Source organism: Lissotriton helveticus, chromosome 3_1 (genome assembly GCF_964261635.1).
Source record: "Lissotriton helveticus chromosome 3_1, aLisHel1.1, whole genome shotgun sequence".
NCBI classification, from domain to species: Eukaryota; Metazoa; Chordata; class Amphibia; order Caudata; family Salamandridae; genus Lissotriton; species Lissotriton helveticus.
Window position 1 is genome coordinate 2,047,800,861 of NC_136061.1, and position 26,131 is coordinate 2,047,826,991.

Here is a 26,131-nt window from a genome sequence, read left to right on the forward strand (position 1 = left end):
GGACCTTTTGTTCTTCCTTTGCTTTTGCCCAGACTAGATGCTGCCTTTTTGTGCCCTGGGAGCGCTGAGATTTGGCTCCAAGAGGAGCCCTGGAGCTTGGCAGCCCTGAGGGAATCCCCAGCATAGGGATTCCCCCAATATTCTGGGATTAGTGGGTGCCCACCCCGCGATTGCGGCTGTCCGATTTTATTATGTTTTAATTGCAGGTGCCCACCCTGCATTATGGCAGCCGTGGATTTGTTCCGTTTTTATGGAGAGCGGGTGCCCACCCCGCTCTCCCTCTATCCTTCAATGGCGGGTGCCCATCCCGCATGTTGCCTGCCTCGTTCACTTGTACTAGCGGATGCCCATCCGCACTTTGTGTTAATTATGGAGGGAGCCTCCCCTCATTGTGCCCAGATTCAAGAAGATTGCTGCCGCTGCCCAGACGCAGCCGCCCGGAAATCAGGCAAGTCTGCCGTGATGTGGGTGGGGCCGGCGGCTGGGCCGAAAGCAGTACTAGAGTTGCTGGGCTCCCATAAGCAAGGGGGAGCCCCGGAGGAGGAATCAGCACGGAGCCTCATAGGCTCATTATCTTAAGTCCCGGTCCCGAGACGGGGGACCTGCTGAAGTGTGCCGCCGTATCAAGAGAGAGGAGTCCCGCGGATGCCGGCGCCAACTCCGGAGGAGTCCCCACCAAGAAGAGCCGGTGAGTAAAAAGCCGGCTGGGGGGAGATTGAAATCGAGGCACCATGCCGGTGCTTCTCTTCAGGGCAGCCCCGCTTGACAGAGGGCTGCACCAACGGTTTGTCCAGTCTTCGCGGAGTCCCGGTGAGTAGGTCTCCATGTTTTTTGGTGCCTGTCTAAGCACAGTGCCAGTGTTGTATTTCGAGTGGCCCGGTCTTGCAGCGGGCCACTCCAACAGTGGGCATGTTTTGTTTCCGGAGTCAGTGCGCTCCATGGGGGCTGATTTATTTTCAGAGCCAGGTGGCTCCACCACCCGCAGTATTTGTTTTCGAGCCTGGTGATTCTTAGAGCCTAGATGGCTCCACCAGGGGCAATTTTGTTTTCAGAGCCCAAGCCAGGCCCTGAGGGCACAGTTGTGCCAGGGCCCATGTGTCCTGTCCCCAGCTGCGCCGCCCCAGCGTGGGCAGCTGCGACGTGTGGCGCCAATCTTGAGACAGTCCCTGAGAGGGACAGAAGGGGCACAGAGGTGCCAGACCTTCTCCATTGTTCCCAGCTGCGCAGCAATTAGTGCCAGCTGCACCGTTTAGGAGCATAGTTCTTTTGGGAGCATGTCTTGTGAAGTCAGGAGTGAGATGCACTCCGTTGCCCTACACTTTCCCAGCTGCCCAGCAAGTAGAGGGCAGCTGATATGTTTTGGATTGCACAGTGGCGCACCCTTGACTTTCACTGCCTAGGCAGCAGCCCTGACTTTGTGGACAAAGGGCATAAGAGCCCCCTTTTTGGAAGGCCAGTTGGGCAGGGGGATGGTTAGATTTATAGGGCGCCAGTCCCTAATGTGATTTATGTGCTAAATGTGATTTTGGTGCTAGGAAATGTAATGTGTGTAGTATGTTTTATGCACCCTGTGTTATACCTCTATCTAAACTGTGGTTTATGATTATGAGGTTGTTCTGCATATCGTGGTTTATGCTAGTGAGATTATGTTTCACTATGTGATGTATGCCCCTAATGCGAGTTATGCTTAGGAGGTTAGGGTCTAAGGTGTTTACACTTGTGAGGTTGGCGCAGAATGCAATTCGCGCCTGATGTGATACTGTGCATAATGTAGTTTACGTCACAGGCTGATGCTAAGTACAGTGGTTACCAGTGTTTACTAGTTGTACGTTTCTGATCTGTCTTAATTTTACCAAGTTCACTTTGTGATGGTTCTGACAGTGGTCCATGTGGCCCTGTCAGGTGTATATAATCCCTTGTAAATATTGCCCAGTGCCAGTTGGCACAATGTATGTTATTTGTTTACTATTCTAATGTGTTTTGCCAATACAAAGGCTATTTTTGATATAACCTTGTACGGAGTTCCTTTTGTAGTGTGCCGGGGATGTTGTTGCTGTTGTGTGCGTGCGCAAATACTTTACACATGGCCTCCGGGATAAGCCTAACTGCTCATGCCAAGCTACCAAAGGGGGTGAGCAGGGGTTATCTTTGGCGTGTAACTCCCCAGCCCTGACTAGAGTGGTGGTCTCTGCTTGGCTTTGGCGCAAGCATTAGCAAACCAGAGATCTCATTTCTAACACATCCCATTATCAGCCACACCTGCATCTTTTCTCTGAAACCCTCGTCGTATCTCAGCCATGCCTTGCCCTGATACTGCTGCTGCGCTTCATGCACTTTTTGATGCTATAAAAATAGCGCCGATTGCGCTTTCTGGAAATTTCTCAATGAAAACGCATACCAATGTTCTGAAGGCTTTTAGACAGTTTTCTATCGATCTTTCTACTCTGGGCCTGTGGCGGTCCTACCTGTCCTCGTCCTTTTTGTCTTGCGCTGCTAAGTCTAATCCTGCTTGGTGCACTTCCAACAGTGAAAAAATGTCTAAGAACTCTTTCCTCCATATTCTCTCCTTCACTTTTAGTGGGATGAGATTGGCCAGCCCTAAAAGTTTTGTGGGTGTGGAAGGGTCACTCGGGGAAGGGCGCATATACTCACATGCCAGCTTCCCACTCTGGTCCAGACCCTCCCCTGCCCCGGGGGCCGTAGTCCCCTCCTTTGTGGTCCTCCTGGGTCCTTCCTCCCTATTGTGTGGAATCCGGATGGCGTCCCCTTTTCCCTTAGAGGTTGCCCCTTTCCTGCTACCTACTTGGGCAGCCATATGCTCCGGCTTCTGGCTTTCCCCATACCCCTCTGTGTCCCCCTGGATGCTTCCCTGGAACAGGGCTCCCGCCCCTAGCCATTGCAACCAAGGCATCCAAGCCTTCGCGAGCACAGACCCTGGTCCCCATGCTTCCCCTTGGAACTCCTGTCGCCCCTGACTTAAACCTGTCTGCCACGGGGGCGGCGCTGCTCATGGACCCGGCATTGCCCCACTGCATGCTCCCATTATTGTGCCCATGTTAAAGCTGCGCCCTGGTCTCCCTTCCATAGGACCCTCCTGCCGTGCCCTTGCGCCCCCATCTTGCTGCTTCATGCGCCATGCTTACCCTTTGCCTTGTTTATTATGTTGCATCACCGCCCACGTGTCTCATGAGGGGCCGCCATGCTGGCTACAGACCTCTCCTCATTGCTGGTCCCTTCAGTCTCCGAGCTGAACACCATTTCTGGAGTCGCATCCCTCCTGCTTCTGGCCTGCGGTTGGTTCCTCCCCCTTTGTGCCCTACCCTTGGCCCGGGTGTTTCTTGTGCCAGCTTTGCTGGCTGTTGGGGCCGCTGTTTTGGCTGCAAGCCCTCTGCCCCTGGCCTGCTGGCCATCATTTTTCGTGGGGCCTGTGTCCTTTCTGCGCCTCTTCACACTCCTCTCTTTGGCCTCTGGTTTGCCCTGGTCCTCTCTGAAGCGTGCTGGTACTTGTGTCTTCCTCCTGGCTTGTGTGCACTTGCTTGCCATCCCCGCCAACTCCCTTGTGTCTTGGTGCCCTCCTAATGCTGATGGCGCCTTCCTGTGCCTGTCACTGTCTTTCCCCTTTCTGCAACCGGTGTGGCGTGTTTTGCTCCTGTGGCTTATGGGTATTGATGTGTTACCATCTCTGATAGGGGGGTAAGAGTTTTCTCAATTACAGTCCTGGTCCTTACTTTCAAGGCCCCTTTCAAGCTCTGGTACCTGCGAATCTCAAGCTGTGCCTCTTTTTAGTGTGACACAACAGAGAATTTATTGACAGGTTGTGAAAAAGGACTGCCGCTCCCCTGGAAGATCAGCTGCTGATTGAGAAATGCGGGGTGAGGGCTCCACTCCCTCTGCTCCAGCCGGTTAAGAGCTAGTGAAAAACGGAGGGGGGGGCACGAGCAGGATCTGGCAACAGTCTGTCACTCGCCCCGGTCCCCGCAGCTCCCCTGGACGATCAGCTGCTGTTTGAGAAAGGCGGAGTGAGGGCTCCGCTCCTTTTGCTCCTGCCGGTTAAGAGGTAGTGAAAAACAGGGGGGGTGTGAGAAAGATCCAGCAGCAGTCTGCCACTCACCCCGTTCCCCGCAGCTCCCCTGGACACTCTGCTGGTGTTTGGAAAGGCGTGGGTGGAAGCTCAGCTCATGCTAAATGAAAGTGCTTCCGCCAGGTAACACTGCTTACCGGGGGTAGAGTCAGCTCCTTGATGGCTCCCGGGCACAATCCCTCCCAACGCTGGTCACCCTGCTGTGCAGCCGCCTTGGAAAAAGGGCGCGAAAAATGCTCGAGTGCGCAACTGCCGGTAATTCTTCTTAATCCGCCCTGGTAACAAAGGATGGCTCCAATACCAGACTGGGTCTCGCCCAAAGGCCACTTCTGGATGTCAAGGGCAAGAGAAAACACTTCCCCTGCGCCTAGGGCAGCAGCAGAAGCGTCAATGTAGACAGCCCGGCTGGGGGCCTGAGAGCGGGAACACACACATCAGAGCACTGTCGGGAATAGATCCAATGTCAATAGGCTGTCTTTAACTCTGTTTTAGTGGGAAAGACACTTCCCTCTGGAGAGGTTCACAACCGATTCAATCCCAACTCATTGAGAATGTTTTTGACACCCCTAAACCACTCAATTGTATTGTTCACATCCATATCCCGAATATCCGGCACGGCCAGCGCATAGTTGGCTAGTTCGGGAGTCACCCAGAGTCTTCTGTAGTATAATACGGATCTGTAAGGGGCAACATCTCTTATGGAGTGACACCCCAGGTCCATATAAAGGGGAATTAGGGGGGTTGATTGCGGCACACCCGTTAATGATCTTAAAAATGTATGTTGTGCTACCACCAGCACTTCTAGATTCGCATGAGCCCACAACTATGAACCGTACAAAATTGCAGCACTAATTTTAGAATTGTATATCTGCAATACTGGGGCCACGGGTTTGGTGTAGGAGCGACTATGCTCCCTAAGCAGCACACCCGAGAGTTGGGCATGTCTAACCATAAGACAGTCAATTTGGGGCTTCCAGCTCATCTTTTTGTACAGGGTTACCCCAAGATATGAAAAAGTCTCTGTTTGCTCCAAAGCACCTTCCTGCATCCTTACTTCACTGATGTGTTTAAAAGAGTTCTGGAGGACCATAAACTTCATTTTGTCAACATTGACAACGAGGTCATGATCTTCACAGAACTCTTCAAATCTTGTCAGGGCACGTTGGAGACCTGGTCTTGTTTTAGATACGATAATTGTGTCATCGGCGAACATTAGGAGAGGGATCTTTTTTCCACCTAAACTGGGGGCATCAGTAGGGCAGTTTTTAAAGTATTTCAATACCCCGTTTATATAGATGGAAAATAGGGTTGGTGCAAGGACGCACCCCTGCCTGACCCCCTTCTCGACCGGGAACTTGTCGGTGGTGTGACCTGCTGTATCTCACCTAACCTGGGCAAATTTGTCAGTATCCAATTTAACAACAAAAGACAAGATTTCCAATGGCATACCCAGCTTTAAAAGGCTAAGCCACAGTTTGGAGCGCGAAACTAGGTCAAATGCAGACCTAAGGTCCACAAATGCTGCGTAGATAGAACCTCTTCCCAGAGTAACAGTACGCCAATAGATGAGAATGAACCTTAACACCTGGTCCACTTTACTGATACATCGTCGGAAACCAACTTGTAGGTCTGACAGGATGTGACAATCGTCCATCCATGCCTGTATTCTACCTAGTATCACTCAAGCCACAACTTTCTGGATGCAATCGATTAGGCTTATAGGTCTGTAATTTCCTGGTAGTGAGCGATCCCCCTTTTTAAAAATAGGAAGGATGACAGCACCAGCCCAGGAACTAGGAATTACACCCCCTTTATCAATGGCATTCATTAAAAGTTGGATATATTTTGCCCAGGATACCAGATCTTGCACAAAAAGGTCTGCAGGAATGCAGTCTAGACCCGGAGCCCTTCCTTTTGGGACTTTGAGGAGGGCTACTTCTACCTCCTTACTGGAGATGCTAAGTGGAAGAGAGGGTGATGTCACAACAAAGGTGTCCTGCAAATTGACCTTTGAAGTGGCGGACCCACTGATCAGGCTCCACATGGTTGGAGGGAACTTTGCCGGGGTCCCCACTCCCCCATTTCACCAAGTGCCAAAATCGTGTCATATCCCTTCCTGAACAGGCAAGGAGAAGTTCCGCCCAATGGGCCTCATCCCATTCCCGTTTAGCATTACATTTTGCTACCTATAAACCTGCCACTTCTCTCTTATGGAGGCCTGGTCCTTACTCCTAATTGCGGCTGCCAGTAATTTATAAGCAGCACGACATTTGGAGTTATACCACAAAGCTGCTTTGCACACAGATGATATTGGGCCTTTTGAGTTATGTGTGATAAAAAAACTTTTCAATTGATTAAAAAGATGCTTGTGTGTCTGCGAAGCTCCATCTCTAGCTACCCCCAATTCCGCCTCTGCCTGAAGGGTAGCAATGGAATTTGTCACAAGGTTACTCATAGCTTGCAATTTCTCTGGGTCAAGTGCAACCTTGCACCATTTAAGACGTCTGGTGTCATTAGTCAAGTGGCCTTCTACGAAATCCAGACTATTTTGCGGTCCTTCTAAATTTTTATGGGCAATAGCCCGCATAGAGACTAAGAGTGGGTTGTGGCCACTCTCAGGTCGGGCTACCACCATCATATCAAGCATTTCTGGCCAAAGTTCCATATTAATAATAAAATAGTCTAAACAACTAGAACGATGCCCATTGCTAAATTTCGGGGCCCCAAGCTTGTTGGACTTCGTGCGGCCATTAGCTGCTCTTAACCCATGTTCTAGGCACAGAGCTTTTAACTGGAGTGCTGCTCTGGTCCACTTTGTTATAGGAGAAAGATCCAGTGGTGGGATTAACCACTGGTCGTTCTCCTCAAAGCTAAGATTCATATCCTCACAATCAAGTGGTTTGTAAGTGCAATTAAAATCCCCTGCGATTATAATGTTGCTTTTCCCTTTGTGTTGTGTTAAAAAAACATCTAAGAGGTCTACTGTGTCAGACATCTTCCCGCCTCACTGACCCCTAGAATAAACATTAATAAATACAATGTCCTGGGTAATACCATAAGACAGATTGAGAATAAGAATGTCCTGTGAATAAATAACAATCTCCTCTAAATTGTAGGAGAGGGACTGCCTAATCCAGATTGACAAGCCCCCCTTCGGTCTACCCCTTTCTCCCTGAACTGCTGATTTAGAAAAGTTAATATAACCCTCAAAGAACACCTTGTCCACTGCCCAGGTTTCCTGGAAAAATATGATATCCTGTTCTTCAATAAATGTGGTCCATTCCGTAGAGACTAATTTGCTTACAAGCCCCGCAATGTTCCAGGATGCTATTTTAAGAACTGCGGGAGGCTCCAGAGGTGTACTTAATGGTGGACCTAAATCAGAAATTGGCGTGAGAATGGGTAGAACATTATCACTGATAGTACAGGGTCGAGCCATGTCAATGGGGCAGGACCCCGGTGTGGCCAGACTACTCAAGCTACTGGAGTAAGACACTCGATTTCCCCGATCACTGGTGTTATACATTCCATTGCTGCTAGTTTCCTGAATACTTCGTGAGGAGGCGTTGGTTGGCTGGGACATTAGACCCAGTCAATCAATATCCTCCAAATTGATAAACGAATCGAATCTATTAAAAGTTGGGACAGAATAATCATATATCCCCTGAACTGGTGGTACACGGTGCCTAACAACCCTCGGCACTTGCAAGAACCGTGTGTCTTGATAAAAGTACTCCAGAGGTAGGATGTTTATTCCTTCCTCACTCAAGTGCCATGAGCCAGCCCTATCTAGAATTGTCTCAACTAAATAGGGAGACCCAAAGTTGACCACCACACAGTCACCTCTACTTGTTTTCTTTGATTTACCTATCCACGCAATTCTGCGTGCCATTTTGTAGCCCCCGGATAACTGACACCCCAGCCTTGTTTTAGAGTCTAATTTATGGAGGGCCTTGTTCCTCAAAGAAACCCAGTTTTCCTCAACACCAGATTGCAAATGGGGTACATTAGTGAGGACAGTAGTATAGGGCGTTGCCCCAGGGGGTAGGTTAAGAAATTCATTACAGTAGTGACTGTTCAAACCTCCCTGTGGTGCCCTGTTATGAGTGCCGCTCCCTAGTATTTCTCTTCTGCGGGTTACTAATGTGTCAGAAACCAATGAATTGCCAGTTGGATGCTGGGGGAGTTCTACCACACTTGTACTTGCCAACCCCTTAGTACTAATACGTAAAACAGCAGGAACAGTTGGAGCTGGAGCTATTGCTTCAATGGGAGCAGTGGGACAACTTAAGGTGTTACTCAATAATTGGTGCTCGATGTTAGTTAATCTTTGACTGATGTCTGACAATTTTAGTACCAACGGATCAAACTGTGCCTGTAATAGTTCTTCAAACTTGGCAATGAGCCTCACCTCCACATCACAAGGCATCTGACTTAAACTGATCGGGGGGACTAATGGATGTCGGACTGGAAATCTTGGGAGAGGCGACCTCTTGTTGGTGGCCTTTCTTGCCACAGGGGGCCCTTTAGTTTGGCCACTTTATTAGCCTGATGCAGGGTAGTAGGGAGCCTACCCGCCTTCCTCTTTTTAGATGGAACTGAAACTCGACCCTCACCCTTTTTAGCCTGTGTTTGGCGCTGCTGGCCTGTTAAAATCATGTCAGGAGAAATAATAGTGGTGTTATGATCACTCGCTAAAGGCGGGGGTGAGGGAACAACTACCAACGAAGGAGACAGGCCAAAAGATGATTGCAGTGGTGATTCTATAGCCAAACCCATTCCCTCTTGTGGACAAAAGAGAGGAGCCCCAGCTGATACTCTACGGGGATCAATAGATAATATTCTTTGGGTGAGCTCGATCTCTTTAATGTGAACAGATTTGTCTCTCAGGAGAAAAGCATCGAGTGTCCCAACAACCCCCTTTTACTCATATTGAATTTTTAAAACCGAGACCTGATTACCAAGAAAGCGACAGGGGACTTCGAAAGAAAAAAGAACTTCAACATATATCAATCACTGACCAGCTCCGTATAGAGGCCAATTTAGAGATGAAAGGGGGGTGCCCCAAACCGGGCTTCGACGCGCGCATCCCGTGCTGCGGGAGGCGCCCTGTTGTTTTAAGCTCCTCCGGGCGCTGCTGAATGATGCAAGAAGAGCGCGCCACACAGGGATGCTGGGAGATTGAGTCCCCCTGCAGACCAGCAACCAGTCCCCAGCAACATCGCAAAGGATCAGCAGCCCCAGATGGATAAGCAGTGGACTGAAGGCAGGTAAGTCCGTTGGAACCACGATGCAGCGATGGCAGCGAAAGTCAAAGAAACACCCAGCCAGGTTCAAAAGCGTCACCCTTTCTTTCACATGACTTCTATGCCACAGTTAACTCATAAGTGCTGATTAAGCTTTTTTTTCCAGACAACTGTTTTTTAACACTATAAAATTTGAATGCGTGTGGACACATATCGTTATCGAATTACAGTAGAAATCATTTTATATCTTTGTCATATTACAAAAAAAAAACTCCTGGGCCTCTCCTCACTCCTTTGCCCTTACCTGCGCTCAGCCATCCCAGCAGGCATTGACCTTTTGAGCCTAGCTCCAGCACTATTCGAGGCTTCTTGCCCCGTCCTCTTCTCTCTCTCTATTTCTGCTCCTTCGCTTCTCTTTTGCTCACTCCCAGGCTCTCTTTTTCCACTCTCTTTGCAAACTGACCTCCTGTTGATACCACTTATTACAGGCTTGTTCGTTTCTTTTTTTCTCTCCATGCCACCTTTTTGCACATGGTTTAATCCATTTCTGCTACTTTCAACAGAGGCATTATGTTTTTTCTGAATTTCAAAGCCTCTCTTAGACATCTTTTCCGCATTTCTGTCACTTCCTGCTGCTTTTTCCCCACTCTCTATCACTCAAACATTGACACCTCTTGAGCGCCTCTCAATCACTCTCTGCCAGTTTCTGGGTAATCCCCCCTCCTCTGACACAATCCTTCTTTTTTGTGCTCTCTTTCCTCTTTTTTACTGTTTCTGTACACCCCCTTTCCCCTTATTCCTGTTATTTTGCTCTACTTTGTGCCGTTTTCACACGCATAGACCTTTTCTGACTCATCTCTCAAACTGTGCTCATCTCCAGCTACCTGTCACCTGCTGAGCCCCACCAATCGCCCCCATGCTCCTTCCCCCTTGGACCCCTACTTAATGGTGGCCGCAGAGCAGCCTAACTGCTAAGCAGGGTTTGCCTGGCTCCTGCCTAGTGCCTACCCCCTTGTCTGTGCCCGGTCCTCCGATCAGTCATATCTCTTTCAGGCCCAGGCTCCACATCATGTCATCCTCTCTCTATTTCTACTCCTTCACTTCTCTTTCTCACTCTCCTGCTCTCTTTTTCGTGTGCACAGCTGTGTCTCTCTTTACTGCTTCCTGGACTGGTATTCCAACTGTTCTGCATTTTCAAGCCCCTTTTTGCACAGTTCTGTCACTTTCTGTTACCTTTTTCCCACTCTTTCACTCATCATCTGACATCTCCTGAGCACCTCACAATCATTCTTCCTGTTTTCTGGGTGATCTCACTTGTCTAACTCGTTCATTATTTCCACTTTTCTATGCCCGCTTTTGTTCTCTGTAATGTTTCTTTGGACGTTTTTCTTTATCTTTGGACTCTTACCCCACTCGTCTCTATCCCACTCTGTCTACCCACGTTGGCATTTTCTGCCTTGTTTTCTTCGCTGCCTCCTTTACTGATTCATGTCACTCGAAAGCCTCACCCACCGCTAATGAAGACCCTCAACCTCACACCCCTACTTAAGGGTGGCCACAGTGCAGACACTTCACTGTCACATCAAAGATACTGCAAAATTATAGCCCAAGACCGGAAGGGTAGAGAGGGTCTTCCACAGTGCTTGAAGAGACAACGAAGGGATACGTCCTCCCAACTAAATACTAACATTCACAAAAAAGTATCCCACCTAATTGCACTATAAATTGGGCAATATCCTCTGCTATAGCTGTATCCTTAATTAATCAGCATAAATGGGAGCAATTCCTTTTTGTTTATTAACCCTCACACACTCTAGTAGTGTCCTGCTTCCTGATCGGGTTCACCCTAACTCCTAAAGGTCAGGGTGGGATCGACCATATTCCAGGGAGCACTTAGAAGAATAGGGTTCACCTTACGCTCTGTAAATGCTCTGAGTGTGCAGGTTCCACTAACAGATACAGTAAAGCTAATCTCAGACTTGTCCATCCCATATCCTGAACTCAATCCATCCTGTTTTTTAAACTTTACATCCATCTCTCATGAACAAACCTCGACTTCTTTTAGCCACTAAATCTGGATCCCCTTTAGATCCATGTCCTCCTAGAGTAATTCATATGCTAGTGGAGACCGTTGCACGCCGACTCATGGAGGATCTTCTGCTATTGAAACAGGAACCTTCCCCATGATGTGGAAAAAAACATCAATTTTACCTCTGTTAAAAAGATCACACTTGGATAACACAGACGCAGAAAATTATCGCCCCATCTTCCGTCTACTTCAACCAGCAAAAATTCGAGAAAAACATATGAATCATGAATTAGTTCCCTTTAATGAGACATTCCTGTTCTGGACTCCGCCCATTATGGTTTTAGAGCCCAGCATAGTACTGAACTGGCCTTAATCACCGCAACTGAGGAAATTAGATCGGGGGTTGACAGAGGAGGGTCGGCAGCTCTGATATTATTAGATTTGTAAGCTGCCTTTGATATGGTAGATCCTGGTACTTGAATATATTGGCATCCAGAAGCAGGGGTAGCAGACTCAGCTCTGGCACTCCTCAGGTCTTTTTTTGCTTGATTGTGAACATTTGTTGAAGAAGGAGGTTTTAAATCAAAATGTTTCAGGCTCCCATGCGGGGTGCCTCAGGGCTCATCCTTGAGCCTCACCCTTGTCAACATTTATTTTGCTCCTCTGGCTTCTATGATTAAAACTCATGGCTTTGAATTGGTGTCATAAGCAGACGACACTCAGATTATCATATCGATCTCGAGCAAAAACCATGATACAGCTCATAATTTTAAGGAGTGCATGAGATGTGTTAGTGCATGGATGGCCGCGAACTGCCTAAAGTTGAACTCAAATAAAACAGAAGTTCTACATTTTGGTAGAGATACATCATTATGGTACTCATCGGAGTTGGGGACTGTTCCCACCCCAGTCACCAAAGCCAAAAATCTTGGAGTCATCATAGACATCACCCTATCTTTTTCTTATCATGTAAAAACGCTTACTGCATCTATTTACAACACTTTGAAAATCCTGAGGAAAATTCTTCCATTTATACTGGCAAATCTGCAGACAACAGTTGGGGCAGCTTTAGTGCTATCTAAACTTGATTATTGCAATGGGCTACTGGTTGGAGCAAACAAAACAGTAGTGGCAAAACTGCAGGTACATCAGCATTCTACAACTACATTCTTTTTGGACTAGCTAAATATTCATCATCTAAACATGCTCTTAACACCCTGCATGGGCTACCCATGGAGAAGCACATCAGGTTCAAGGCAATATGTATTGCCTTCAAGGCATTACAGAATTCAGGCCCTATCTACCTTATAAAGTGCTTCCAATGGCATACCCCAGCATGCACACTTCGGTCGGCTTCACTAAACTCGGTGACAGAGCCAACCTTCCGTCTCCAGAGATGGGGTGATAAAAGTGTCAGTATTGCAACTAGATGGTGGAACAAGCTACCTTTTCATTTAAAGAATTCTTCTGATCTACTGTACTTTCTGAAAGGACTCAAGACATGGCTTTATACTTTTTCTAAGGACTGGAAATCTAACATCTCATTGGTGTTCAGTGTGCCAATTTCGCAAGAGCCTAGGGGCCAGATGTAGGAGCCAAAATACCGGTCGGTAACGGCCGATTTCGGCCGTTACCGACCGGTATTTAGGAATTGGCATGTAGGGGCCATTATTTTACAGAATCGGTAAATTTACAGAATCTGTAAATTTACCGATTCGGTACATTTACTGATTCTGTAAAATACCGAATCGGTAATTTTACCGATTCGGTAATTCCAAATGTAGGTGACACTCCTGAGAGTGTCACAGGCCCTTAAGAGTCGGTATTTTACCACACAATCCTATTGTGTGGTAAAATACCGAATCCAGGTGTGCATGCACATCTGTGCATGCACACTGTGCAATGTGACACACAGACATGCCCTAAGGGCATGTATGTGTGCCACATGTCACACATGCCTTTACTTCGAGTGCTAGAGGGTGTCAAAGTGACACCCCCTGCACCCTTGCAACATTCGGTATTTACCGATTCGGTAAATACCGAATCGGTATTTCCCATTGATTCCTATGGGCTTCACAGCCCATAGGAACCAATAGGAAATACCGATTCGGTATTTACCGAATCAGTAAATACCGAATGTTACCGATTCGGTATTTCTATTTTTAAATTTAGCTAAATCTCCCTCCTTCATATTTACCGATTCATAAATACCGAATCGGTAAAATTCGGTATTTATGAGTCGGGAAATGTCCCTCACCTACATCTGGCCCTAGATGCCCTCGGGTAGTAGTGCGCTATTTAAATATATCAATAATAATAAATAATATAAACACTAAAAATCCTCCAGAAACTCCAGGTATCCCTTTAATGGTGGAGTATCAGGGGATATTTAAAAATAGGAAAAATGGGATCATGAGAATTTAATGGTCCTATGACCCTAGTTAGATTGCCAACATGTTTCATCCTTTTGACTATGGCCGTAGTCAAGAAGCACAGGACTTCTATGGGCAGCACTTTTGACCCCAGCATCGTATGCCTGCATATGAGCCACCTGGAAGAAGAACATATATACACTAACAACCTACATTCCCATCAAATCGGGAGTTTGCTGAGATACATCGATGACATCCAGATTATATTGTGTGGTGGCCGAAAAAACACAAAAACCTTCAGAGCTTGGATTAACCAACTAAGGGCCCGATGTAGGTCGGTCGGTAACGGCCGAAAATCGGTATTTTCGGCCGTTACCGATCGGAATAGAGACAACGGGATGTAGGAGGGCGAAATCCGGCAAAATCGGCGATTTTACCGATTCGGAAATTCACCGAGTTGGTAGAATCCCGATTCGGAAAAAAGTAGGAATCGGAAAATTCTCCGATTCGGTAGAATACCTAATCGGAGATTTTTCCGATTCCCACTTTTTTCCGAATCGGGATTCTACCGACTCGGGGAATTTCCGAATCGGTAAAATCGCCGATTCGGTATTGATACCGAATCGGTGATAATCCGATTCGATGCGAAAAGCTGAAGAATGAGATGTAGGTAAGCACTGAAATACCGAATTTGCTTCAAATTCGGTATTTCTGAGTCGGAAATTACCATGGATTGGAATCAGGTGGTAACCAGGTGCAACCTATAAAAAAGGACCCAAAATGCAGTTCTACTTGCAACATGGCAGCTTTCTATGTCATAGCAAGACGGCTACGGCTACAGCAGGAAGGAGAGAGGGAATGGCTGAGACAGGAGCAGGTGTATAGACAGCGTATCACCCTGTGCATGCTGACAGATCCAGAGATCCTACAGAGGTACAGGCTGGAGGCAGAGACCATCAGAGACCTCATTAGGGACCTCCAACCCCTGTTGCAGCACCCCACCCCAAGGGCACACGCAATCCCTGTGCAGGTGCAGGTGCTATGCTGCCTACACCTGCTGGCCTCTGGCAGCTATCAAAGTGTAGTTGCTGTGGCAGGAGGGGTGACCCAGAGCAGCCTGTCAAGGTTCTTCCACAAGTTCCTTGATGCCATGATTCAGAGGATGGACCACTACATTTCCTTCCCTTCCACCCATGCAGAACTGGCACAGACAAAAGCTGAATTCTATCAGATGGCAAGATTCCCCCACGTCATTGGCTGCATAGATGGCACACACATTCCGATTTGCCCCCCTGCTGACACGGAATACGTATACCGCAATCGGAAGTCACGGCACACCATAAATGTGCAGGTGATATGCAATGCTAAGTGTGTCATCACTGACCTGGTTGCAAAGTTTCCGGGGAGTACCCACGACTCCTATATCTTCCAGAGTAGCGGAATTTATGCACGGCTGATGGCAGGGGATTTTGGTGAAGGATACCTCCTAGGTAAGACACAGTGTCAGACCCCCATAACCAAAATTGCAGTGTGAAGTACATGTATGCATGTGAGTAATGTTACCCCTTTTCCTTGTAGGCGACAGTGCATATGCCCTACGCTCGTTCATTCTCACCCCCTACCTCAACCCCTCAACACCCAGCCAAAGGAGGTACAACCGTGCCCACAAAAGCACGAGGAATGTAGTGGAAAGGACCTTTGGCATCTGGAAGAGCAGGTTCAGATGTCTGCACAAGAGCGGAGGTGCAAGGCAATATACCCCCATCACCTGCTGCAAGATTATTGCTGTCTGTGCAATGTTGCACAACCTTGCAGTCAGGAAAGGCACTGAGGTTGAGTAATCCGACTACGAGGACCCTGATGATGACAATGCTGTGCCACTACCACAACCTGCTGGACTCCCTGCACCAACTGACGGCAGATACAGGCGTCAGGAGATAACAGACAACTATTTCTGAGTGAGTACAGATGCACAAACAGGTCAATGTATGTTTTAAGAAATGAAATTTAATAATGTTGCATCAACGTTACTGCACTGATGTGCAACAAAAGAAAAGGTAAAGAAGAAGTGGTGAACTGTCCATTGTCCGGGTTGCCTCACCCTCACTGCCAGTCTTATTTTTTGCTGCGCTTAGCAGCCCCACTAGGATGAGCCTCACCCCCTTCTGTATGCCCAGCAGCCTCAGCTGAGCGCCTGCTGCTCCGGCGCGGCTCTGACACTGTGCTGGCCGGGCTGCTGCGGCTGCTGCTGTCCCCAGCCTCGCCCAGGACGGGATTCACAACAGTGTTGGAGATCAGTAGTGTCTCCATGGCGGTGGTAATACGGCCCATGCCCCTAGTGACCTCTGACATGTTCTGTGTGAGGCTGGCCTCCATGTTTGCCCCACGTTGGCATAGCTGGGCGGTCGCAGCTGCAAGGCGGTTGAGTGACCTGTTCTGTATACGTGCATCCCTGCGACGACATTGCTCATGGTCATCCATCCTGTTGCAGAGCTGGGTGATGGCAGTGGTCATTCGGCCAATAGATGTTGCAATCTCCTTGTTGCTGTCTACAAAAGTCTTGAAGCCCTGTGCCATTTCCCCCATCTGCAGGTTGTGCAGGCGCAACTGGCGATGGCAGGCCAGGATGGATTTTGCCTGCATTCGCTGAATCTTCACCATACTGCTCTCCAGCCCTGCAAAGACGCTGCCTCCCTGTGCTTGTATTGGACTGCTGGTTGCACGTGGCCTCCGTGGAATCCTGCTGCCCTGCTGTGTGTGCTGGGGTGACGCTGGTGTCACTGGGTCTTGTGCAGGAGCCTGACCCGCCGCTCCCTCCATGATGATTAATGGAGCTACAATTCTCCTCCTGGCAGGGGATGTTGCAGGTGCAGGGTGGCTGTGTGGTGGTGTGATCTCCGGGGAGAATTGCAATGTGGGCGACTGAGACAGTGACAGTCGGGGGGAGTGTGGATGTGTGAGGGAATGTCCAGAGTCCTCCTCATTGCCCAGGGCACTGGTGTTGTCCTCCTCCTGTGCTGCTACACTGGTGCTTGCCACCGCCACCGCACTGGATGTTGGTGCTGGAGCTGGTGCTGGAGCAGGTGCTGCTCCCCCGCCTGATGGTGCCCCTCGGTATAAAGAAGCATTTGTCAACTGAGTGCTAATGTGTTCCAGTCACTACTATTAAAGCATTGCACATCTCATTACAAAAACGTCGGTGCAGTATTACAGTTATTTTTCTTAAGCTTCTGCAGTGGCATTATTGGGTACTTTTGCTGACTACATTTAGCAAGATGCATTGCTCATGTCTGTTGCTAGCAGTACTGGCCTGGGGTTTGGCTGTGCATTGGGTCTATAGGGGAGGTGTCTGGTATGGTGTGTCAAGTTGCGCATGCTTCTTACCTGTAGCTGTAGCTCGGGATGAGCTATCCAGGTCCCCAATTCCCACGAAACTCGCCCTCTCAATAGTGGTCGCCACTAGTTCCTCCAGCTGAGTGAGGGGTGGCGCCCGGTTTGTGCCTCCTCCAGTAAGTCCAGCCTGCTTGTGCAGGTCAGCCAGTTTTCGCTTTGTCACGCCACGGATATCGTAAAACCTCTTCTTGAGGTCGTCTAGGCTCCTGTGGGTGACACCAACAGCGTTGACTTTTTCCCCGATGTCTATCCAGAGCTTCCTCTTGGTGCTCTCCGGAACAGTGAGGGACAGCTTTCCATAAAGCTGCCTGTGCACCCTCACCACCTCCTCCACCAAGGTTTGCAGCTCCATGGTGCTAAATTTTGTCTTCCTCTTGCGCTCTGCCTTCTGGCTCTCAGTGCTGGTTTCCATGTCTCACAGGGATCCTGCTAACACTGCTGCTCACTGTGTTTGCTCAGCTCAGGCAGCTTTCCAGAAAGTTCTGATGAGTTGCACCTGCCTGGGTTGCCACTCCCTGTGGGGGAGGGTGCTTCCAGCTCATTGGCTGATGTCTTCAGTGTCAGTTAACCTGCTCGACGAATCGGCATTCTCCGATTCGGTATTTTCCGAATCGGAATATACCGAATTTGTTCGGTAAATACCGAATCGGTATGTATTATGCGTTCCTATTGGCCTTTCGGCCCATGGGGCGTATTTCTATTTCCGATTCGGCGTTTACCGAATCGGTAGGATCCGCATTTTTATTTACCGAATCGGACGTGTCCGATCCGGCCTATACCGATTTGGTACTTGGCGAATCGGTACGTATCGACTCACGATACCGATTGCTACCGATTCGGTATTTTTCCGAATCATTTTTTCTACATATCATTTTCCGATTTTGAAATACCGATTCGGTACGGATCGGTATTTTAAAATCGGTAAATGCGTTTTACCTACATCGGGGCCCAAGTCCTTTCCTTCGGTTCACCATGTCCACTCATAATCATAAGATATCAGTCCTGGATGTGAATATTATCACCAGAGGTGGGAGATTGGAGAGTACCCTCTTACCAAACCAACTGATAGAAACAGTCTGTTAAACTTCAATAGTGCACACCCACATGCATTGAGAGAAAATCTCCCTGTGGGAAAATTTCTAAGAAGCAGCAGAAATTGTGCAGATATGGCCACCTACAAAGAGGTCCACTGGGCCATAGTCAAAAGGCTGAAACATGTTGGCAATATAACTAGGGTAATAGGGCCATTAAATCCTCCCGACCCCATTTTTCCTATTTTTAATATCACCTGATATTCCACCATTAAAGGGATACCTGGAGTTTCCAGAGCATTTTTAGTCTTTAAAACACCCTGGCCTATTCTTCTAAGTGCTCCCTGGAATATGGGGGATCCCACCCTGACCTTTAGCAGTCAGGTGAACCAGATGAGGAAGCATGACGTTACTAGAGTGTGTGAGAGTTACTAAACAAAAAGGAATCGCTCCCATTCATGTTGATTAATTAAGGATACAGCTATAGAAGAGGATAGTGCCCAATATATTGTGCAATTAGGTGGAATACATCAAAGATACACCGAACACAAACCTGTTTGAGCCTTTCTGCTTCCCAACTGCGCCCAGTCACAGGACTCCTGATCCTCCTCCTTCCACCAATACTACTTCTGCCTCCCTCTACACGCTGAACCCTGGTCATCCTCGCTGGCCATTTGTTAGCAAACGGATAGTCACTTTTTGTGGCGAAAATAAACGGCAAAATTGTATTTCTATTCAGTGTTATGCATTAGTTGTGCACGATTTACTGCTGGTTGTTGGTGATTGCCTTTCCTCTAACTCCCAAAAAGGTAATTTGCTCCATTTTTCAGAGATGCTTAATAGAATGTAATGAATAATGGAAACCTCAAAATACAGTAGGGTAATCATTAAAGGGGCATCGAAAGTAGCATTTCTTTATCCAGGGTGCCACCTTACAAGTCCTGGTTTTGTAGCCATTATCACACTACAACTATTATGGAAATAGTGGCTCCAAAATCCTATTGTGCTAGAACTGCTGGATTATGACACGCGGTACCAGCTAGACAAGCAGGACGGGCGGTCATCGGGACATGAACAGGTGTCAAGCAGAGCTGCAAGTCTTGAGGTGTCACCGGACGCAGCATCGGTGTATTTTTGCTATAGCCTTTTAGGTTGTTACAAGGAACAAGGGAACCCAAAAGTAGCAATAGGTCTGGGACCTTTGGGAGTATAATGTTTCAAAAGACAGTGGTCCCAAACATTAACAAAAAATATAGCAATAAGAATAAATATAGACCAACATTGAAATCTATATTTTTAAACTGTCCAGCCGGACAAGATTTAATAGTATAAATATTTATATGTGACAGGAGAGATGAAAAAACAATTGCCAAGCGGCACACAGCCTGTGTCCTACTATCACATATGACATAAAAATAAGGCAAACAAAAAAGGAAACAGGGCAGTCTGTAAGTGTTTTAGATTTAAACAGACGATGGTACAATACACTTTGCGTGATCTTTTCAATATAATGTCAGAAATCATCAAGTGTAAAGTGTCGACGACGTTTCGATCCCTGTTAGTATGGGATCATCATCAGGACTTGTAATTATATGCCTTAAATAACTTAGTGTCAAGGAAATAGATAAAGACGTCAGTTTGTTTAAAATAACTTTATATGGACCGATTAAACTTTAAACTTTCAAAAGGAAAAAGGAAAACAGGTCCTGCCGGCCAAATAAGGCAGATGTGGCGAATGGGGACCGTTATCAATTTACGTAAATGACAACCGGGTCCAGGATGAAGCTCGAGTGCCGATTTTAGAAATACAGATTGTAGCCGGAAAAAAGAGCCAGGTTCGGCCGCATTGGGGGTCTATTGCATCAGTCAAGTCATCCGGAGAGAAGAAACAGGTTCCGTCGCAATGGGGGGTCTGTTGTGTCGGTCGAGTGACTCGAGCTTCATCCTGGACCCGGTTGTCATTTACGTAAATTGATAATGGTCCCCATTCGCCACATCTGCCTTATTTGGCCGGCAGGACCTGTTTTCCTTTTTCCTTTTGAAAGTTTAAAGTTTAATCGGTCCATATAAAGTTATTTTAAACAAACTAACGTCTTTATCTATTTCTTTGACACTAAGTTATTTAAGGCATATAATTACAAGTCCTGATGATGATCCCATACTAACAGGGATCGAAACGTCGTCGACACTTTACACTTGATGATTTCTGACATTATATTGAAAAGATCAAGCAAAGTGTATTTTACCATCGTCAGTTTAAATCTAAAGCACTTACAGACTGCCCTGTTTCCTTTTTTGTTTGCCTTATTTGTATGTCATATGTGATAGTAGGACACAGGCTGTGTCCCGCTTGGCAATTGATTTTTCATCTCTCCTGTCACATATAAATATTTATACTATTAAATCTTGTCCGGCTGGACAGTTTAAAACATATAGATTTCAATTTTGGTCTATATTTATTCTGATTGCTATATTTTTTGTTAATGTTTGGGACCACTGTCTTTTGAAACATAGCCTTTTAGGTGCCACTGTTTTAGAGGAACCTTTTTAATAGGTGAGTTAGTAAGTTAAGGTAACCAAATGATTCTACCTTCCCGACGCTTTGTTTCAGTGAAGTTTCTCCTTCTTCGAGTTGGCAGGCATGCCTACTGTAGAACTATTTTCCCGTGTGAGGAGAGAGTGAGGACTCTTGCCGAGAAGTAGCTACGAGGCATTCTGGTACCCCACCCCGCCTCCTTCTCCCCCCAAAAAAGCTTCCTGGTGCCGATGCCGTGGGTATTTTTTCACACACCTTAACGGACGTCTGCAGTTCAAATCCTTGGAAAACCACTATTCACATTGGTTTTCAGCTCATTCCCCCACCGTGTGATATCGGCTCCTCACCGAGATACCATGTAATGGGAGCCGATATTATGTCACACGCAGCATGTGAGTTGGCAGGTATGAGCAGAGCTCTCGTGCTTCCTAAACCCATGCGTCAGTGGCTCATCCAGAGTAGGGTAACCCTCGCCTTTTGGGACATGGAGTTATGTGTGTACAATTGTAACATCAGGATTACTAGCACCAGAATGGAAAATCAAAAACCTGGAAGGCGAAGTAAATCGGGAAACTAAAGCGTTCAGCTACAGACTACTGTGATTCGAAACTCTCTGCAGCATGTACTACATCTCCCAGAATACTTTGTGTCAAAGGATAAGAAGGCACAATACTGTAGCGCAATCTGGTGGTAACTTTGAATGAATTTACTGCTTCTGTGCTTAAAATGATGCCCCCCTATTGACGCTGGTCTGAAAGGTTCTAGTTGTAACACATAGGAAGCTGAAATGAAACTGCAAATGTGTTCTTCCTCAAACTAATATCCGGATGTGCCCTCTCACAGGCTGTTGTCCTTGGGTCAGATGCTATTGCACGTTAATGGTGAAACCTTGCAGAGGGTTTCACAGGGAATCCCCGAGGGACAGCAATGCACACAACCTATTTGAAGGGTTCTGGACTGACCAGTGAACCCCTTCAGAAAGCGCTTTGTTTTAGTCAGTTTGATGTATGTGCGCCCGTGCGTCACCGAGCTTCTTATACATTAACATTCGCAAATTGCTTTTACAGCCCTTTTCTCATATCCCCTCAGATAAGTTTGTCTGAAGAGAGCTGCGCCTGCTCTTCTGTTGATATCCACATTTTGTCGATATCAGCATATTTTCCGTTCACGATAATAACTTTAAAAAAAGAACAGGACAAGGGAAAGTTTATGTTGTGTACTGTGGTGATGGACATGAGATGGAACGGCCTTATAAAGCCTACCTTTCAACATGAGATTTTCCCACTCTTGCACAAATGTGCAATGGAAGAAAGAAAGGCATAGGAAATGATTCAAGATTATTCATATCTGTTTTTGTGAATGTAACCGCCTATTGTGTGTATTTCTTGCCATTGAATGCTTGCATGCCGATAGCAGCATACCACCCAGGGCAAGCATTTATTTGCATGCTGGTACTGTTAGTCCTGCATTTGTAGCAGGACAAGCGGGAATTAATGTACCAATAACTTGTTTTCCTACATAGCGATTCACAACACTTATGCTATTTCTGTTGTATATAACAACTTACTGTTACACAAAGTAAACTGAGTGCCATTACAATCTTTAATTTAAAAATAAAATTTTGGCTTGTCGCCAGGGACATCTTAAGGATTTTTGGGGCCCTGGGCCAAACATAGTTCGGGGCACCATGCTCCGAACACCCCTGACATTTTCATGCATATTTAGCTCATTCACGCCGTAAGAGACATTTGTTGGCGTCATTGGCAATGCTCTTTGTTGTATCTGCATTTTACAGTTGGTTTCACCTACCTTATCCACCCCTCCTAATTTCCTCTTATTGGTTTAGCCCACCTGTCAAACGTTCCATGGTGAACGCTGTTCTGTCACTTTGACGAGGGTTATGGGTGTTTGCTGTCAGCACTGTGGACACAAGAATAAATCTTGCCAAACTACTCAGAGTGCTTACTTATTTCACTGGCGACGATTGTTGGGAGGAGGCCAACGCGCGACATTCCCTCCAGGAGTGACCCAAAGAAGGAGGAAGATAATAGAAGCAAAGTAAAGGAAGTGAACAACTGGAAGACTTAAGCATAACTACAGGGTGAGAAGTAACAAGCGGAACTAAGAAAGTAGTGACAACGGTAGAAAAATTCAGTCAAGGAGTAACGAGAGAACGTAGAAACGAGCGTGGGGAGAATTTGAAGTATACAGGCCATGCGGAGGTCAACAGCTGACTGAAGCGCCAGGGGTGTCTTACATGACAGGCACGACCAGCGACACCGAGCCTGTGGGGAGTAAAAAACATAGACGGTCACCCACAAAGTGTGTAATAAGCTCTGAATGGTGGAGGAAAGCAGCCGAATGAAGAGCGTGAGGTGAAAGTGACCTGACAGGAGCTGTGATTGTCACCAAAATTAATGTAAAGAGGCACCGACGATGGAAGCGGGAATGTAGGAGAGTCAGCGGCGGCTGTGAGGAGGTGAGGAACAGAGCGTGTCATGTAATAGATGCGGATACAGCACCTGAAGCTGCGAACAAAGGCGAAGACAGGGGGCAAATAAATCTCAAACAGCAAAGGAGAAGAGTGAGAGACTTACCCCTTTTACGAGGGAAACGAAACAGGTTCCGTGTAGAGCAGGGAGAGACTCGGATCTTCATGACATCGAGGAAGTAAAACAGTTCATGACAGACAGGAGCAGATTCAACACACAGTGACTGAATTGTTCGTAAGCAGATTCAACGTGGTAACTAAAAGAACATTTGAGGAACTTTATGAGAGGAAAATAAAAGGGTGAAATGCAATAGTAATGGTAAATGAATAATATACGTGAATGTAATGGTTGTATATGAAAAACAATTGAAAGGCAAGTAAGACTAGTAAATTTTGTGTTATAGTAATATACCTAATTTAAGAAAGTGATGGAATTGGAGCTTAATAATTTAAAGTATATATTGGTTTAGGTAGTTACTATTTAGGAGTAAATAAATATGGCGGCGGCAAGCATGAACCAGCCACCGCCGTTCCTGACAGAGGAGGGGGGACCGGCATTACCGTGGAAGGATTGGAAGAAGGGTTTTGAATCTTATTTGATTGCAATAGGCGCAAGTGGGTTCTCAGCAATAAGGAGACAGAATATTCTCTTGATAAATCTGGGAACAGAAGGAAGAAGAGTTTTTGATAGCTTACCAGATTTAGAGGAAGGTGAAGCTGTGGGAGAGGATAGAGATGTTTATGATCAAAGCTTAAAGAAATTGGAACTACAGTATGCTGACAAAATAAATAGGGTATTGGAAAGGCACAAATTTTATGGAAGGGTGCAAGGGAAAAATGAAAAAGTAGGCAATTATATTGCGTGTTTACGTGGAATGGCTAGCACATGCAAATTCAATGATTTAACTGAGTCTCTTATAAGGGACCAATTGGTGAGATGCACCAATAATAAGAAAATTCAAGAGAAATTGTTGGTTGGTAATCCAGACTTGAAGAAGGCCATAGACATAGCAAAAAGTGTAGAACACACAACTGAATGTGTGAAAGAGATTAATGAAAATGAGGGGAGCAAGGTGAATGAAATAAAGGAAAGGAAAGAGGAAGGTAGAGAAATGTACGCAATAAAAAATGCAAAGAAAAAAGAGTTTTATAAAGAACCTGTTAGGGAGAAAAGCAACACAGAAAACAGATTCAAATGTTACAGATGTGGAAGCACTGCACATTTAGCTGACAGTGTTCGTTGTTTTGCCAGAACAGCTACTTGCAGAAATTGTAACCGGAAAGGCCATTTTGAAAGGGAATGCAAGGTAGTACCTAGAAAAGTTGTAAATCTTGTAGAAAATGATGAGGAATATGAGGGAAGATTTGTGCTGAGCATTGACAACAAAGAGGACAATCAAGTTAAAATGGTGGATTTGCCTAAATGTGACATAGAGTTAAATGGGGAAGTTGTAGAAGTTTATGCAGACTCTTGTTCACCGTTCACTTTCATAAATCTGCAGACCTACAAAAACAGATTGGAGGAGAAGGGGATAAGTTAGAGAAGTCAGATGCATGCCTGGTGGGGTACAACAGAGATCCCATTCCATTAGAAGGCATGGTTACTATGGAAATATCATTCAAAGGAAGGAGCACGGTGGGGAAAGTCTATGTGGCAAAAGTGGGTTCTAATCTGTTAGGATGGGCCCATCAGAAGGATCTAGGGATGAAATTAGATCCCACTGCAGAAGTCCCGGTTATGCTTGTAGACAGGAATGTGTGTGGATCAGAGATTGTGGAAGAATTCAAGGAGGTATTTGATCCAGCGGGCTATAGAAAATATATCATAAACTACGCTACCCAACTTCATAACCTATAAACAAAATTCTATACTAAATATGGACCCATTTATGAACCTGATATATTTTGGGCCTACTGAATCAGGTGGTCAGAATAAATCTATATACACATTATCTACAAACTATATACATTTAATACATTTGCAGAAAGAATATTGTCATTAGAATAAAAACCCAACCATTTAAACGACCACCATAGGTGACGTGATCTAGCTAATGGTAACCTACACTTCTGAATAACCAAGACCAGCTTGTTTGTCAAAAGTAAGATTTTATTTTCTAAATTATGGTATGTAAGTTGAAAGTTTTATAAATGAAATTTATATGTAATAAAGCAAGCATGATGATAAGAAATATGAGAAAAATACAATTTAAGCAATTGAATCAAATTTAAAGAAATTATATAAAGTTTAGCATTTCTAAAACCTATTTCCCTAACTGAGCTAAATAGACAGAAATTAAAGTAAAGTTCTTTGAGGATTCTTACGTGCTCCACGCAAAGTCCAGCAGCACATCACCCTCATCGGAAAGTCAGAAAGCAGCAGCCAGCCCAACCCTAAGGGCATGACTTTTTATACCTTTCTACGCTAACTAAACTAGCAAAGGAAAGTTTTCAGAAATCCTCGACGTCCCATTGGCTGAGAGTGACAAGTGACATGTCACCCGATTCTTAAAAAGTTCCACAAAATCATGTCTTACAAAGACCATTGTCTCTTCCACGTGAAGCCAGAAGCTTCCTGCGTTTGCAACTTTGTATTAAGTCATCCTCGCAGCTTCCATAGACTTTCAGTACAACTTCCGCGGATGCCAAGTTAAGGACTGACAAAATGTTCACTTTCGACCTTGGCCATGTCCGACAGAATGATGTCAGCTCATCAGTTTTTGCTTTGTGAATGCAGCTTCAATAAACGTTTTAATTCAGAATGGGCGTCTCGTGACTTTCTGCAGAATTATAGATCAGCTCTTTTTTTTGCGGCTCAAATGACTAGGCCCAAAAGCAGGCAACTTATGTTTTCTAGTATAAAACAAACACAAGAAAAGTATTAATGTAAGTAATAATGTAGATTCTGTATCCACCCCATGGTTTACTAATTAATTAACCCACCCGATTAAT